Raw genomic sequence first — 14,036 nt, 5'->3', positions numbered from 1 at the left:
TTTTTGGGGATAAAAATAGTAAGACTTTATGGAATTAAAATAAAAAATAATAGTCCATTACACAAGTAGTCTTAGCTATGTAACCAGCTAGCCAAAACATTGCTAGTTTAATAAAACTATGAGAATTACCATTGGATATGAAGCTAATACATAAGATTTAGAGGCATAAAGCAACCTAGCAAGCTAGCAGGGATCTCCTCTATCCTCACTTTACATGCAGTGCTTTTGGATAGCTAGGGATGCCAGCTTGAAATCACCCTTGTTCCATGGCTTTAAAACAGATTGTTTTTCAATTTCTAAAACTATGTCTGTGTTTCTCAATATTTTCTGAAACTATGCGGCAATAGCAAGGCCTCATGAACACATGGATTAGCCAACAAGATTTCTCCATGCTTATAATAGATTGGTCTGAAGTCAAAATTTTATTACATAAAAAATAAGACAATATATTTAGCTACAAAATTGGTTGTAGTCTAAGGCTATAACTTTACTCAATAAAATAAATACTACTACATAATTTGAAAATCTAACCGTTGAATTATATATTCTTTATGCTCTTGTGTTAATCGAATATTATTTACTATATGATCTATAAGTTCATATTTTATGCATAATTTTAAACTACAAAAACATGCAATTTAAACGATTTATTGATAACATGGCTATTATTCTTTAATTTTTTAAAATTTTTGCAAGCATGGAGAATATAAGAAGAAGATGTAATCAAATAGTAGATTTGTTAAAATTCACCTCCAATAAAAAGATAGTGAGTAAAGTTGTAGTCCAAGACTACAACAAAATTTTTTAGCTAAACTTTTCCCAAAATAGAATAGATTTTATCACAATTAACTGATGCCTCACCTTTTGATTTATCTAAAGGAAGAACCACCTTCTTCATATAAATATATCTTTTGTGAATTCTGGAATTTGACGTATAAACTTATTGATTTTTCGTAGTAGTGCACAGAAAATCCAAAGTTTTTCAAAACGTGGCAGCATTTTTCTTCTCCAGTTATATTCCTTTAATTTTAATCATTCAAATTCAGAATCTACGACTTTTTTGATAAACCAGATTCTACGACTTGAATATTGAGAGTAAAGGCTGTTTGATTATACCAATTTAACATTTTTTAAATCCGATAGTAAAAAACAAACACTTCAATTTGTCAATATAATGATCTCATCCTTTGCCTATATAAAGAGCCAAGGTCTCTCTATAGAAAGTACAAACCAACTCTTAAGTTCTCCTGATACTACTGATCTCTACTCATACTTAGTATACTAGCCCAAGATGTGGTCTGTTTGGCTTTCTGTCATTAGCTTGCTTATAGTGATTGCCACGAACTGGCTCTATAGGTGGAGGAACCCTAAGTGTAATGGAAAACTACCTCCTGGTTCTATGGGCTTGCCACTTATTGGGGAGACCCTTTCTTTTCTTGTCTCAAACAAGTCAATAGACATGCCACCTTTTATCAAGAAAAGGATGAAGCAGTAAGCCCATAATGGCTCACATGCAATTTTTACATAATCTAATTTATATTTGAAAAGTTTTGGTGACATAACTTTTGTCATGGTTCTAAAATGGTCGACAGTGAATGGTAGGGGAAAAATAGTCGATCCATGTAAAAATTATTGTGTACCACTCACAGTTGACAACTTGAACAACTGAACAACTGATTCTCGTATTTTTATTTATAACTTTTTTTTTTTTGTCATTTTAGATATGGGCCAATATTTCGGACAAGCTTGGCAGGACGGCCAGTTGTGATATCATCTGATCCTGAATTCAACCATTATGTTTTTCAACAAGAAGGAAAATTGGTTGAACGTTGGTACATGGACTCTTTTGCAAAAATTCTTCACCAAGATGCTACAAGAATTAGTGCTCAAACAAACATTCATAAGTACCTTCGGAACCTAATCTTGGGTCACTTTGGTCCCGAAGTTCTCAAGGACAAGATGCTACCAAAGTTGGAGGATGCGATAGATCAAAGGTTGCAGGGTTGGTCTAAGCTATCCAGTTTAGAAGTGAAGAAAAGCACATCAGCTGTAAGCTTTTAACTCTTATATGTATTTCAAATTTTCAAGATAAAAACTTTTCAGGAGGTACGAATAAATAAATAATAATAAAATGATCAAATCTATGGTACTTCTCAGAGGAGATAGCCGCTATAATTATAGAATCTCTCTCTTTATTTCAAGTGTTTTAATCTAAACATTTTATTTATATTCATAAAAGGAAGGGTGAAAATTAAAATAATTTAAAATACATTATTATGATCATATGCGGTTTTGTACCTAAAAAACACAAACATAACACAAAATTTCAATGGACTCTCACCCGGCATTTCTATTTGCCAATGAATGACTGAAAGCATTATTGAGGATCCTTATATGTATGTTCATTTCTTAGCATTTTGAGTACTTGAAGTAGCTACTACTGCCATATATTAAAAAAAGAAGAAGCAGCTAGCTACCGCACAAAAAAGCACCATTCTCTTTTTACAATAATTTATTCGTTGGTTATTTGCAGATGATCTTTGATTTTACAGCAAAGCAGTTATTCAGTAGTTATGAGCCAGAGAAAGCAAAGGAAAATATTGCTGAATCTTTTACTAACTTCTTGCAAGGACTTATGTCATTCCCTATTAATATCCCTGGAACTGCCTATCATAGATGTCTACAAGTAATTTCCCCAAACTTAAATCCTATACATTTTGTTAGAAGTATGTTGTTAAATAATTAAATTTACTATTTTTCAATAGTTTAAGCTTTTAGGAGAATTGGTATTTTAATATGATATCAGAATAGAAGGTCGGGATGAATTTGATACCTGTCATTTCCATTTTATCTCATTTTTTTATTTGAATTTAGTCTAATATTATACTAATTTAATTGTCGTACAGAACCAAAAGAAGGCAATCAACTTGATAACTACGATGTTTGAAGAAAGAAAACGTAATCCTGAAATTCGCAAAGGAGATTTTCTTGATCAGATTTTGGCAGACATGAAAACAGACATTATTTACTGATAATTTCATCATCTATATGATGTTTGGGCTTCTCCTTGCGAGCTTTGAGACTGTATCTTCAACTCTTACTTTGGCCATCAAGTCAATTAATGATCACCCAAAAGTGTTGCAAGCATTAACGGTTAGTATGTGAGACCAAAAAAAAAAAAAAATATATATATTAATTTCCAAAATTTTATGAATTAGATTAAGAAGAAGCATTTTTGTTGTATAATTCTACTAGACAGCTTTTATGAATTAGATTAAGAGCGCCACCAAGATCACTGCTTCCGTCGGATCTTCTACACTGGATCTCCGATTAAGACATAAGACCTATCATCAGGTAGATCTTCAACCGATCTACACAAATCCGCCGGAATCACCACCAGCTGACCATTCACGCGCGTCCACGCGCCGGTCAAAGATTCCGCAGCTTGTTCACGCGCCACCAATGTTGCTCCGATCAACTCACCGCCGCCTTCATCGAAATCGTCTTTCTCCGACCAGTGTTGCTCCGATCAACTCACCGCCACCTTCATCAGAATCGTCTTTCTCCGATCTACATAACCGGAGAAAAATCATCCTGATCGGAATCCCCACGCGCTCTCACGCGCCGACCAAAGTTCCGGTCAGATTGACTCACACGCCGCTGTGCACCTACTGACGTCATCGCTGAGGTCATCATCCACGTCAGCCCTAGCTGAGGTCTTCAGCTTACGTCATCCTGCTGACGTCATCATAGTGGTTGACCGTTGACCGTTGACTTTGACTTTGACCGTTGACTTTTCTCAGGGTTGACTTTTTGCAGTCCAGGTGCTCCTTACCCAGTTTTTCGCGTAGATTTCATTTTTGCAGTCCATTTCTGCATATTTTGCTTCTAAATGAAAAATAAGGACAGGTCTTCTTCTTGTTGCAATAATCGTCGCCGACAATCCAGCAAACGTTTTTGCAATTTTTGCAAACGTTTTGGCCACAATATTGAGACTTGCTATCATCGCAACAAATCAATTGTGTCAATTTCCGTTGCTACTGTTGCTAACACTGAGAGTGTCCAACCAATGGCTACCATCTCTGCACAGTCTAAGTCTTCAAGACGCACTTTCACCATGTCCATAGATGACCTTAAAAATATTATCGCCAATGTCGTTCGTATGGTTGGTAATGCATCTTATTCCTCTTCTCTCTCAGCTTTATCTGGTATGTCTCCTTCCTCTTGGCTTATGGATTCTGCTTGTTGTAATCACATGACTCCTCACTCGTCTTTATTTTCTGAACTTAAACCTGCACCACACCCTCTTAATATTCACACAGCAAATGGTTCCACTATGTCTGGTCATAATATAGGTTCCGTTTCGACCTCCAATCTCTCGGTTCCTGGTGTCTTTAATGTTCCTGACCTTTCTTACAATTTATTTTTTGTGGGACAATTAGCTGAGTTAGGTTATCGCATTATCTTTGATTATTCTGGGTGTATTGTGCAGGATCCAAGGACGAGACAGGAGCTTGGGACCGATCCTAGAGTTTGGCGTATGTTTCCCGTGGACAACCTTCGTCTTCCACTTGTTGCTCCTGTTTCTGTTGTTGCAGCTACTGTAGTTTCTTCTACTCCTTCCCTTGCACTTTGGCATGCTCGACTTGGTCATGCATCTTCCTCTCGAGTACAACAATTGGCTTCTAAAGGTTTGTTAAGTTCAGTGTCTACAGAAAATTTTGATTGTGTTTCATGTCAGTTAGGAAAACAACCAGTTTTACCTTTCAATACTAGTGAATCAATATCTACTGATATCTTTGACCTTATTCATTCTGATGTTTGGGGGTCTTCCTCTGTCTCTAGTATTGGTGGATCTCGATATTTTGTTGTTTTTGTTGATGATTACTCTCGCTATAGTTGGATTTTTAATATGAAACATCGATCTGAGTTATTGCAAGTATATTCTAATTTTGCAAAAATGGTTGAAACTCAATTTTCCAAACGTATCAAAATTTTTCGATCTGATAATGCTCTTGAGTACACTCAATATGTTTTCCAAACTGTTTTGCATTCCTATGGTACTGTTCATCAACTAACTTGTCCAGGTACCTCTCAGCAAAATGGTAGAGCCGAACGAAAACTTCGTCATATTCTTGACACTGTTCGTGCTCTTCTTCTCTCTGCCAAAGTTCCTGCTCCTTTTTGGAGTGAAGCTGTCCTTCATGTTGTTCATGCTATTAATCGCATTCCAAGTCCTGTTATTCAAAATCAAACTCCATATGAGCGCCTTTTTGGGTCACCTCCAGACTATCACCACCTTCGCTCCTTCGGTTCTGCTTGTTTCGTTCTTCTTCAGCCACATGAGCATAACAAACTTGAGCCTCGGTCAAGGTTTTGTTGTTTTCTTAGTTACGGCGAAACTCAAAAGCGGTATCGGTGTTATGATCCTATCTCTCATTGTCTTCGTATCTCCCGCAATGTTGTCTTTTGGGAACATCGCTCCTTTGTCGAGCTCTCTCACTTCCGTGCCTCCCTATCTTCCTCCTCTGTCTTAGATCTTTTTCCAGATGAGGCACATATTCCTTCTGTAACTGCTCCTGATCCTCCTGTAGTTGCTCCTGATCCTCCTATAGACTTTTCTGTCCAACCACCAGATACCTTTGATCCCTTTCCTAGTTCACCTTTTAATGAACAGGTGGAAGATGCACAGGTTAAAGACGAGCTACCCAACCCTGAGCTTGGGTCCCCTGCTCTTGCTCCGCCTGAAGATCTTGCACAAGAAATTCCACCTCGTCACTCAACTCGGATAAGATCCATTCCTACACATTTACTTGATTATCATTGTTACACTGCTCTTGCTACACTGCATGAGCCTTACACCTATCGTGAGGCTTCCACTGACCCTTTGTGGCAGATTGCAATGAAAGAGGAACTTGATGCATTATCTAAAAATCATACTTGGGATTTGGTGACTCTCCCTCCTGGGAAATCTGTGGTTGGTTGTAAGTGGATCTACAAGATTAAGACTCGCTCTGATGGGTCCATTGAGCGCTACAAAGCTCGTCTTATTGCAAAAGATTTTACACAGGAGTATGGGATTGATTATGAAGAGACCTTTGCTCCGGTTGCTCGTATCTCATCTGTTTGAGCTCTCTTAGTTGTTGCTGCTGCTAGAAAATGGAACCTTTTTCAAATGGATGTCAAAAATGCATTCCTTAATGGGGATTTAAGTGAAGAAGTTTATATGCAACCTCCTCCTGGTCTCTCTGTTGAATCAAATAAGGTTTGTTACCTTCGGCGTGCTCTTTATGGCCTTAAACAAGCTCCACGAGCTTGGTTTGTCAAATTCAGCTCTACCATCTCTCGTTTAGGTTACATGGTCAGTCATTATGATTCTGTCTTATTTCTTCGTCGCACTGACAAAGGCACTGTTTTACTTCTCCTGTATGTGGATGATATGATCATAACTGGTGATGACCTTAGTGGCATTCAAGAACTCAAGGGTTTTCTCAGTCAGCAGTTTGAGATGAAAGATCTTGGATATCTCAGCTACTTCTTGGGTCTTGAAATCACTCATTCTACAAATGGACTTTATATTACTCAAGCCAAGTATGCCTCTGAACTCTTGTCTCGAGCTGGACTCACTGATAGCAAGACTGTTGACACTCCAGTTGAGCTTAATGCGCATCTGACTCCGTCAGGGGGGAAACCGTTGTCTAATCCCTCTCTTTACAGACGCTTGGTTGGCAACCTACTTTATCTCACTGTCACTCGTCCAGACATTTCCTATGCTGTTCACCAGGTGAGTCAGTATCTGTCTGCTCCACGATCAACTCACTATGCTGCTGTTCTGCGCATACTTCGATACCTAAAGGGCACTCTCTTCCATGGTCTTTTCTACTCTGCTCAGTCTCCTCTTGTTCTCCGTGCATTTTCTGATGCTGATTGGGCAGGAGATCCCACTGATCGCAGGTCCACCACTGGCTATTGCTTTCTTCTTGGTTCTTCTCTGATTTCTTGGCGAAGTAAGAAACAAACTCATGTGGCCCGCTCCAGTACTGAAGCAGAATATCGTGCCCTTGCTGATACCACATCTAAGCTCCTTTGGCTACGGTGGCTTCTCAAAGACTTAGGTGTATCCACATCCTCTGCTACTCCTCTTTATTGTGACAACCAGAGTGCCATTCATATTGCTCACAATGATGTCTTCCATGAACGGACTAAACACATCGAGATTGATTGTCATTTTATCCGTTATCATCTTGTCCATGGTGCTCTCAAGCTGATCTCAGTTTCTTCTAAAGATCAACTTGCAGATATCTTCACCAAGTCACATCCTAAGGGACGTCTTCGCACTTTGGTTGACAACCTCAAGTTGGTCTCACATCCACCTTGAGTTTGAGGGGGGCTGTTAACGTGTATTAGGGTATGTGGGCTTTAGGCCCACCTTGTTTACTTGTATAGCACACTTACTTGTACTCCACACTCTACCTCCTATATAAAGGCACTTATGCATATTCTATTACTTGAGAAATACAATACAATCATTCAGTATTTCTAACATTTTTTTAAATAAAAAAAATCATTAAAAATCATTTTATTTATCTTAGGAGGAGCATAAAGCTATTCTTAAGAACAGAGAAGATGTCAATTCTGGACTCACGTGGAAGGAATACAAATCCATGACTTTTACACATAATGTGAGTAGATAGTACTCCCCCTCCTATTTTGGCCTTATACTCTTTCTTTTTAAATTTCCCGGAAAGGTTTCTTACCATCCAATGAATGGGAAAAAATAGGTTATCAATGAAGCACTAAGGCTTGGTAGTGTTGCTCCTGGGATTCTGAGAAGAACCATTTGAGACATCCAAATAAATGGTAAGTTCAAAATCAAAGTGGTTAATATGCTAACATAATTAATGGCTTTTTTTTTAGTTTAAAAAGTAAAACCTAACGAATGTTCAGTCATTAGTTTAAGAAGTTTTTTTAGAATTTTTTTATGAAAAAAATATTTATTTTTTGAAAAAAATTTTTTTTTTTTGACAACTTTTTATATTTTTCATAAAAATTCTATCAAAATTTTTCCGTAAATAGTTCACTAACAAATTCCCTAAAAGCGGTGTTAACTAAACCCTTGAAAAAATGGTAAGTATAAAATGTTTATGGAATTAAAAATTTCTCAAGTTACTATTATATCTTCAATTTGTCTTAGTATTAAATAATCTTCAATTATAGATTAGATGAGAACACTTTACATCTTACATTAATGCGAGACACGTTCATTAATTGTAGGGTATACAATTCCAAAAGGTTGGGCACTTATGGTGGTTCCTGCTGCCCTTCAATCCATGGCGTTGGCAGGTGGGGGTTGAATATATATATTCTTTTTTTTTTTTTTGGGTAAACTGGGTAATATATTAAAAAAAAACGAGCTAGGTGGTATTCACCACAATATTACAAGTGCGGTCCTGGGTCAAGCCCAACTTGTCCGAATGCAAAAGATTAACAATAAAAGGAGGAGGAGACTCAAACACAGTGAAGTCTTCCTCCATGTTTGTTCCAAACTTCGCAAGAGCATCCGCACACCGGTTCGCCTCTCTTTAGCAGTGAAGCAGCCGGACCTGGGGGATGTTCTTCATTAGGCTCCTGCAGTCATCAACAAGGGAAGAAAACTCCCCGTTAGTATGGGTGGTTTGAGATAATAGAGATATCACAACTGATGCGTCAACCTCCACTTGAACCGCCTCAAGCGATAATGCACAGCACCGGTATAACCCATCACGAACTGCCCAGAGTTCTGCAGCAAGACTTGAAGTAAGTCTGACTGCTCTGGCAAAACCCGAAATCCAGTTACCCTGCCAGTCACGTAGCAACCCACCACAACCAGCTAGTCCCAACGTCCCCTATACCGATCCATCCGTGTTCAATTTTGCCCAACTCACAGGAGGTTTCACCCACCTAACAGCGATGGTTGACGTTGATCGGGAGCTTCCATGATCCAGGACACAAAACCAAAACTCATAAACCTGTGCTTCCACAATTTTGAATAAGTCCCGAGAGGTGTGAGAGGTTTGAAATAACCTTTTATTCCTGGTAAGCCATAGTTGCCAAATGCCAAACAGAAAGAACTGTGCCCAGGGGTAGATTTTTCCTTTTGCAAGAACATTACATCGGGCATTCACTCTAATCCAGTCCATAACTTCCATTCCTGCAGTGTGGATCATTTCATCAGGCCAATTAGACTCAGCCCAGAACACTTGAGCTGCTGTGCAGTCCCTTAGAACATGGCCAATGGTTTCGAGGTTGTCATGGCACAAATCACAAAAGGGTGGTATCTGAATGCCTCTCTGGGCTAGTACATTCTTGACTGGTATGCTATTGTGATAGCACTTCCAAAGAAACATCTAGATTTTTTGCAAGGTTTGTGACTTCCAAATCCAGGAACCCAGAAACCCATTATCACTAATATTAGCACCACAAGCAATAAGGTAGGCACTCTTGGAATCAAACTCCCCTCTCGGGCTAGCAATCCAGGTTAGATGGTCTTGGCTGGTTGAAGCTGTCCTAATAGGTGTAGCCTTAATGGACTGGCTAAGGTTGGGAGAAAAAACAAAGGACAGCTTGTGCAGCTCCCATATGCCATTTGTATGAATATTACAAACCCAGAAGTCAGCCTTTCCCTTCTGAAGTGGGCCCTCAATGCATTTCCTTACTGTGCCCATGTTCAACCACTTATCCTCCCAAAAAGACAATTGGCTGTTATTGCCAATGGACCATTTTGAACCCTGTTCACAGATAGGTGCACCCTGTAGAATTGCCTTCCAGGATCGAGACTTAGGGGCCTTACTCTCAATTGACCTCCTTCTATATTTGAATTTCAGCACTCTAGACCAAAGCTCATCACTTTCTTCCTTCATTCTCCAGCAAAGTTTGGCTGCCAGGGTGGTATTTCTCTCCTTAGCAGTATGCAAACCCAACCCCCCTCTATTTTTTGGCTTAGTAACTTTATTCCATCCTACCATATTGAGTTTTTTCTTCTCAACAGTTGACCCCCAAAGGAAATTCCTGCAAACCTTATCCAAGCTAGTATGAATTCTACTTGGTAAGATACACCCTTGCATAGTGTAGGAAGAAATGGTAGATAGCACAGCTTTTGTAAGAGTTAATCTACCAGCCATGGAGAGCAGATTTGCTTTCCACCCCTGAAGTTTGTTATGCACTCTTTCCAAAACGAAATCAAAATCCCGAGAGGAGGATCCCTTATGTTGGATGGGAAATCCAAGATATTTTCCCAAGTTAGGAGTTGATCTGAAACCGAGAGTATCACAAAAGGAGTCACGGTTCTCCTGACCAACATTAGGCGAGAAGAAGACCTTCGACTTTGTCATGTTGACTTTTTGACCCGATAACTCACAAAATGTATCAAGAGTGTCACGGATGCTCTAACAATTCTTCAAATCTGCTTTGGTAAATAGTACCAGGTCATCCGCAAAGAAGAGATGCGAGAATGATGGCCCACTTTGGGAGGATTTGATCGGGTTCCAAAGATGGGAAGAGCATTGATCGGCAATCAAAAACCCCAACACCTCCATGCATAGGATAAATAGATAAGGCGATAACGGGTCGCCTTGTCTGATTCCTCTTGATAGGAGGAAAGGATCAAGTTGCCCACCATTAAATAAAACTGAAATAGAAGAGCCCGAGATGCAGCTCATTATGAGTTTAACAGTGTCCTGTGGGAGGTTGTAGAGATTAAGCACATCCCGGATAAAATGCCACTCCAGTCTGTCATAGGCTTTCTCAAGGTCTATTTTTATAGCCATATACTCCTGGCTACCCTTCTTTGTGCTCATGGTGTGAATGAGTTCTTGCACAATGATCATATTATCAAGCCCTTTTCTACCCGGAACAAAGGCTGTCTGCAAGGGAGAGACCATCTTATCCAGGAGGGGTCTAATTCTCTGGACTATGATTTTAGTCACAATCTTATAAATAATGTTGCAAAGGCTAATTGGTCGAAATAAGCTAAGGCAATCAGCACCAGTACATTTAGGTATAAGGGTGATCAAGGTTTGATTGAGATTGCATGGCATGATCCCTGAGCTAAAAATTGAGCAAACCTCCTTCACCACTACCTCCTGCACAACATTCCAATTTCTCTGGTAGAAACCCACATGTATTCCGTCATGGCCAGGAGCCTTGAACGGCTTCATGCTCCACAGCCCATCTTTGACTTCCTTAGCTGTGATAGGGCAATTAAGCAGCTCGCCTTCCTCTCTCGACAATCTATTGGACCAGCTAGAGACATTCCAAATAGAGATGGGAGCACAATCCTTGCTTGTAGTGAACAAGGAAATGTAACCCTCTCTAATAGTTGCTGCAATAGCCTCCTCATTGTATATCGCATTCCACGAATTGTCCTTGAAGCAAAAAATCCTATTTCTTTTCCTTCTGATCAGAGCTGAGGTATGGAAGAAGTTGGTATTTCTATCACCCTGAATAAGCTAGTTGTACCTAGATTTCACTGACCAAAAATCATCTTCTTGCTGATTTATAACCCAATACTCCTCCCTCAAAACTCTCTCCAAAGCTAAAAGATGGGCATTAGGCCCATAGGCCAGGGCTTTTTGTATGCTTGCCAGCCGAGCCTCCACCCTCCTTTTCCTATGGAAAATATTCCCAAAGGTCTCCTTATTCCACAAAATAATTGCCTCAGTAAATTTTGAGAGGTTTGTGTTGAGGCTGAGCTCACTAGCCCAGTTCTAAGTAAGCACATTCTCAAAAAGGGGGTGAGACATCTAGACTGGCTGGAACCTAAAAGGTCTGGTCAACCTAAGTGAAGTGGGCTTATCAAGGCTGAGGAGAATGGGGCAATGATCTGAATGCACCCTTGTGAGATGCGTAACTAATGCTTCCGGATAGAGCTCAGTCCACTCCTGGTTAGCAAAGGCTCTGTCCAGACGTTCTTGGATGAAGTACCCAATATCCTGCTTATTTATCCAAGTGTATTTTGGCCCCTGGAACCCCAGATCAATTAAATTGCACACATCTAAACAGTCCTTAAAAATCTGAGCTCTTCTCATGTTTATTGGGTTGCCACCACACTTATCAGCACTAGATAACATCTCATTAAAATCACCTAACATAGTCCAGGCTAAATTATGCATCCCAGCAACTTTTTCTAAATTCTCCCAAAGTAATTTTCGTTCAGCAAATCTAGGGCTAGCATAAATACAGGAAAGAATCCAGGAAAAGTTTGAGGAAAGTACCTTAACGATGACGTGAATTTCCTGTTCAGTCTTCGCCAACTGCGTGACTTCCACAACTTCAGAATTCCAGAGTAGCCAGAGACCTCCAGCATACCCAATAGTATCCGTGTGTATGGCTCTGTCAAAAGGGAGTCTATCAGTGATGTCTTTTGCCCTCTGGCCGCCAATGCGGGTCTCCGTCACAATTACAATTGAAGGATTAAACTTGCTCATCAGACTATCCATGGTTTTTCTAAAACGGGGGTTTTGGGCCCCTCTGCAATTCCAGCAAAAAATAATATTCATGGTCATTGGCTGGATAATGGGTGGGTCCCTACTAATCTGAAAGCGATTCCTGGATTGGTTCAGCAGTTCCCAACCTAGCTCCCTTAACTTGGACTTCGATACCTCCTTGTTCTTCGTAATGCATATCGCATGCTCCAGAATCCCCATTAGCTGTTCCCTTGAGTTAATCAGAAGATTTATCTGTTGGTAGCTCCCACAAATCTGAATCAACTTGATTGCTTCCAAAGACCCCATTAAACTTAATGCTGATGGACCGTCCACCGCTATTTTCCTTATTTGGACCTCCTCCAACGGGTTTGATTCGGGTAAGAGAAGATCCAGTGAAGTTGGCGATAGTGCTCTCCACCCCAATATTTTCCCTTCTGCAGTTGTTGGAACGTCCGTTGGAAATCTCCACCAAGGGTTGTCCCATTCTAGCCACGCCGGGTCGGTCAATGGAATGAATTCTGATGGAATTACCTAAATATTTTTTATTATATTTTGCTAATCTTTCTTTTTATTATGAATTAAAGGACATCTCAGCAAACGTCACAGCAAAAAAATTCATACCATTCGGGGCAGGCATGACTTCATGTGCAGGGGCCGACTTCAACAAGGTTCTAATGGCTGTTTTCCTTCATGTCTTGTTCACTAAATACAGGTACGTACTTGCATATGTATGTAACACATATATAGATCATATATGTAGAACAAAACTGTTTTTTTTTTTTTTTTTTTTTTTTTTTTTTAATACTGTGTTTGAATTATGATTAGGTGGACAACAATCAAGGGTGGTGAGGTGATTCGCTCTCCTACTTTAGGATTTGGTGATGGTTTTTACATTCAAGTTTCAGCAAAGCATGGATGATGATGGAAATTAATATATACTCGATCAAGTGAATCGCAGAGTATCACGACCATATTCTGAAATCTGGACGTTATATTATGAAATAAATAAATAAAAACTATCCCTAGTCCTAGAAAATCACAGTTTTCAAATATATGTTAATAAATTTGATGATTGTCATCCTTTGTCGTTTGGTTACTTTGGTAGATATGATCTCTCTGTAAGACAACTGGTGCCGTATGGAACAACCAAACCATCTACGTGTTGAGTACAGAAAAAAAATAAGGTTGTTATATAAGTCTTTCAATTACAATAAATAAAAAGTCGCTTTTAGTATTATAAAATCTCTCTCTCTCTCTCTCTCTCTGCAGTCTGCACACGCTTGAATGTATGTTAAACCATATATTGCCTTTATTTTTGGTAAAGAAGGTGTGCGGCTAGTAAATTCGCGGCCCAGGCCCATTCTGCATGGGGGCCCAGGGGCTAGGGCCCACGCCGAGGAGAGCCATTGCCGAGGACAACCTCCTACTCAGCACCTCACGAAATGCCTGAAGAAGGGGGGAAACTGAGTTCAGGGGCAGGGTAAGGGAAAAAACTACCAACATCATAATATCAAGCCCTGTATCTGACAAGTCCATACTCTAGACCATACCCTTTAACCTTCCCAGCGACCC

The 14,036-nt window shown here is 39.6% G+C and overlaps 1 pseudogene; it reads left to right on the top strand.

Annotated features, from left to right (window-relative positions):
- Positions 1-1,291: 1,291 nt before the first annotated feature.
- Positions 1,292-13,441, top strand: LOC126712550 (beta-amyrin 16-alpha-hydroxylase CYP87D16-like; annotated as a pseudogene).
- Positions 13,442-14,036: the final 595 nt, after the last annotated feature.

Source organism: Quercus robur, chromosome 2, assembly GCF_932294415.1.
Source record: "Quercus robur chromosome 2, dhQueRobu3.1, whole genome shotgun sequence".
Taxonomy (NCBI): domain Eukaryota; kingdom Viridiplantae; phylum Streptophyta; class Magnoliopsida; order Fagales; family Fagaceae; genus Quercus; species Quercus robur.
Note: the sequence above shows the minus strand (reverse complement) of the source record. Positions and strands in the feature narration are given on the sequence as shown.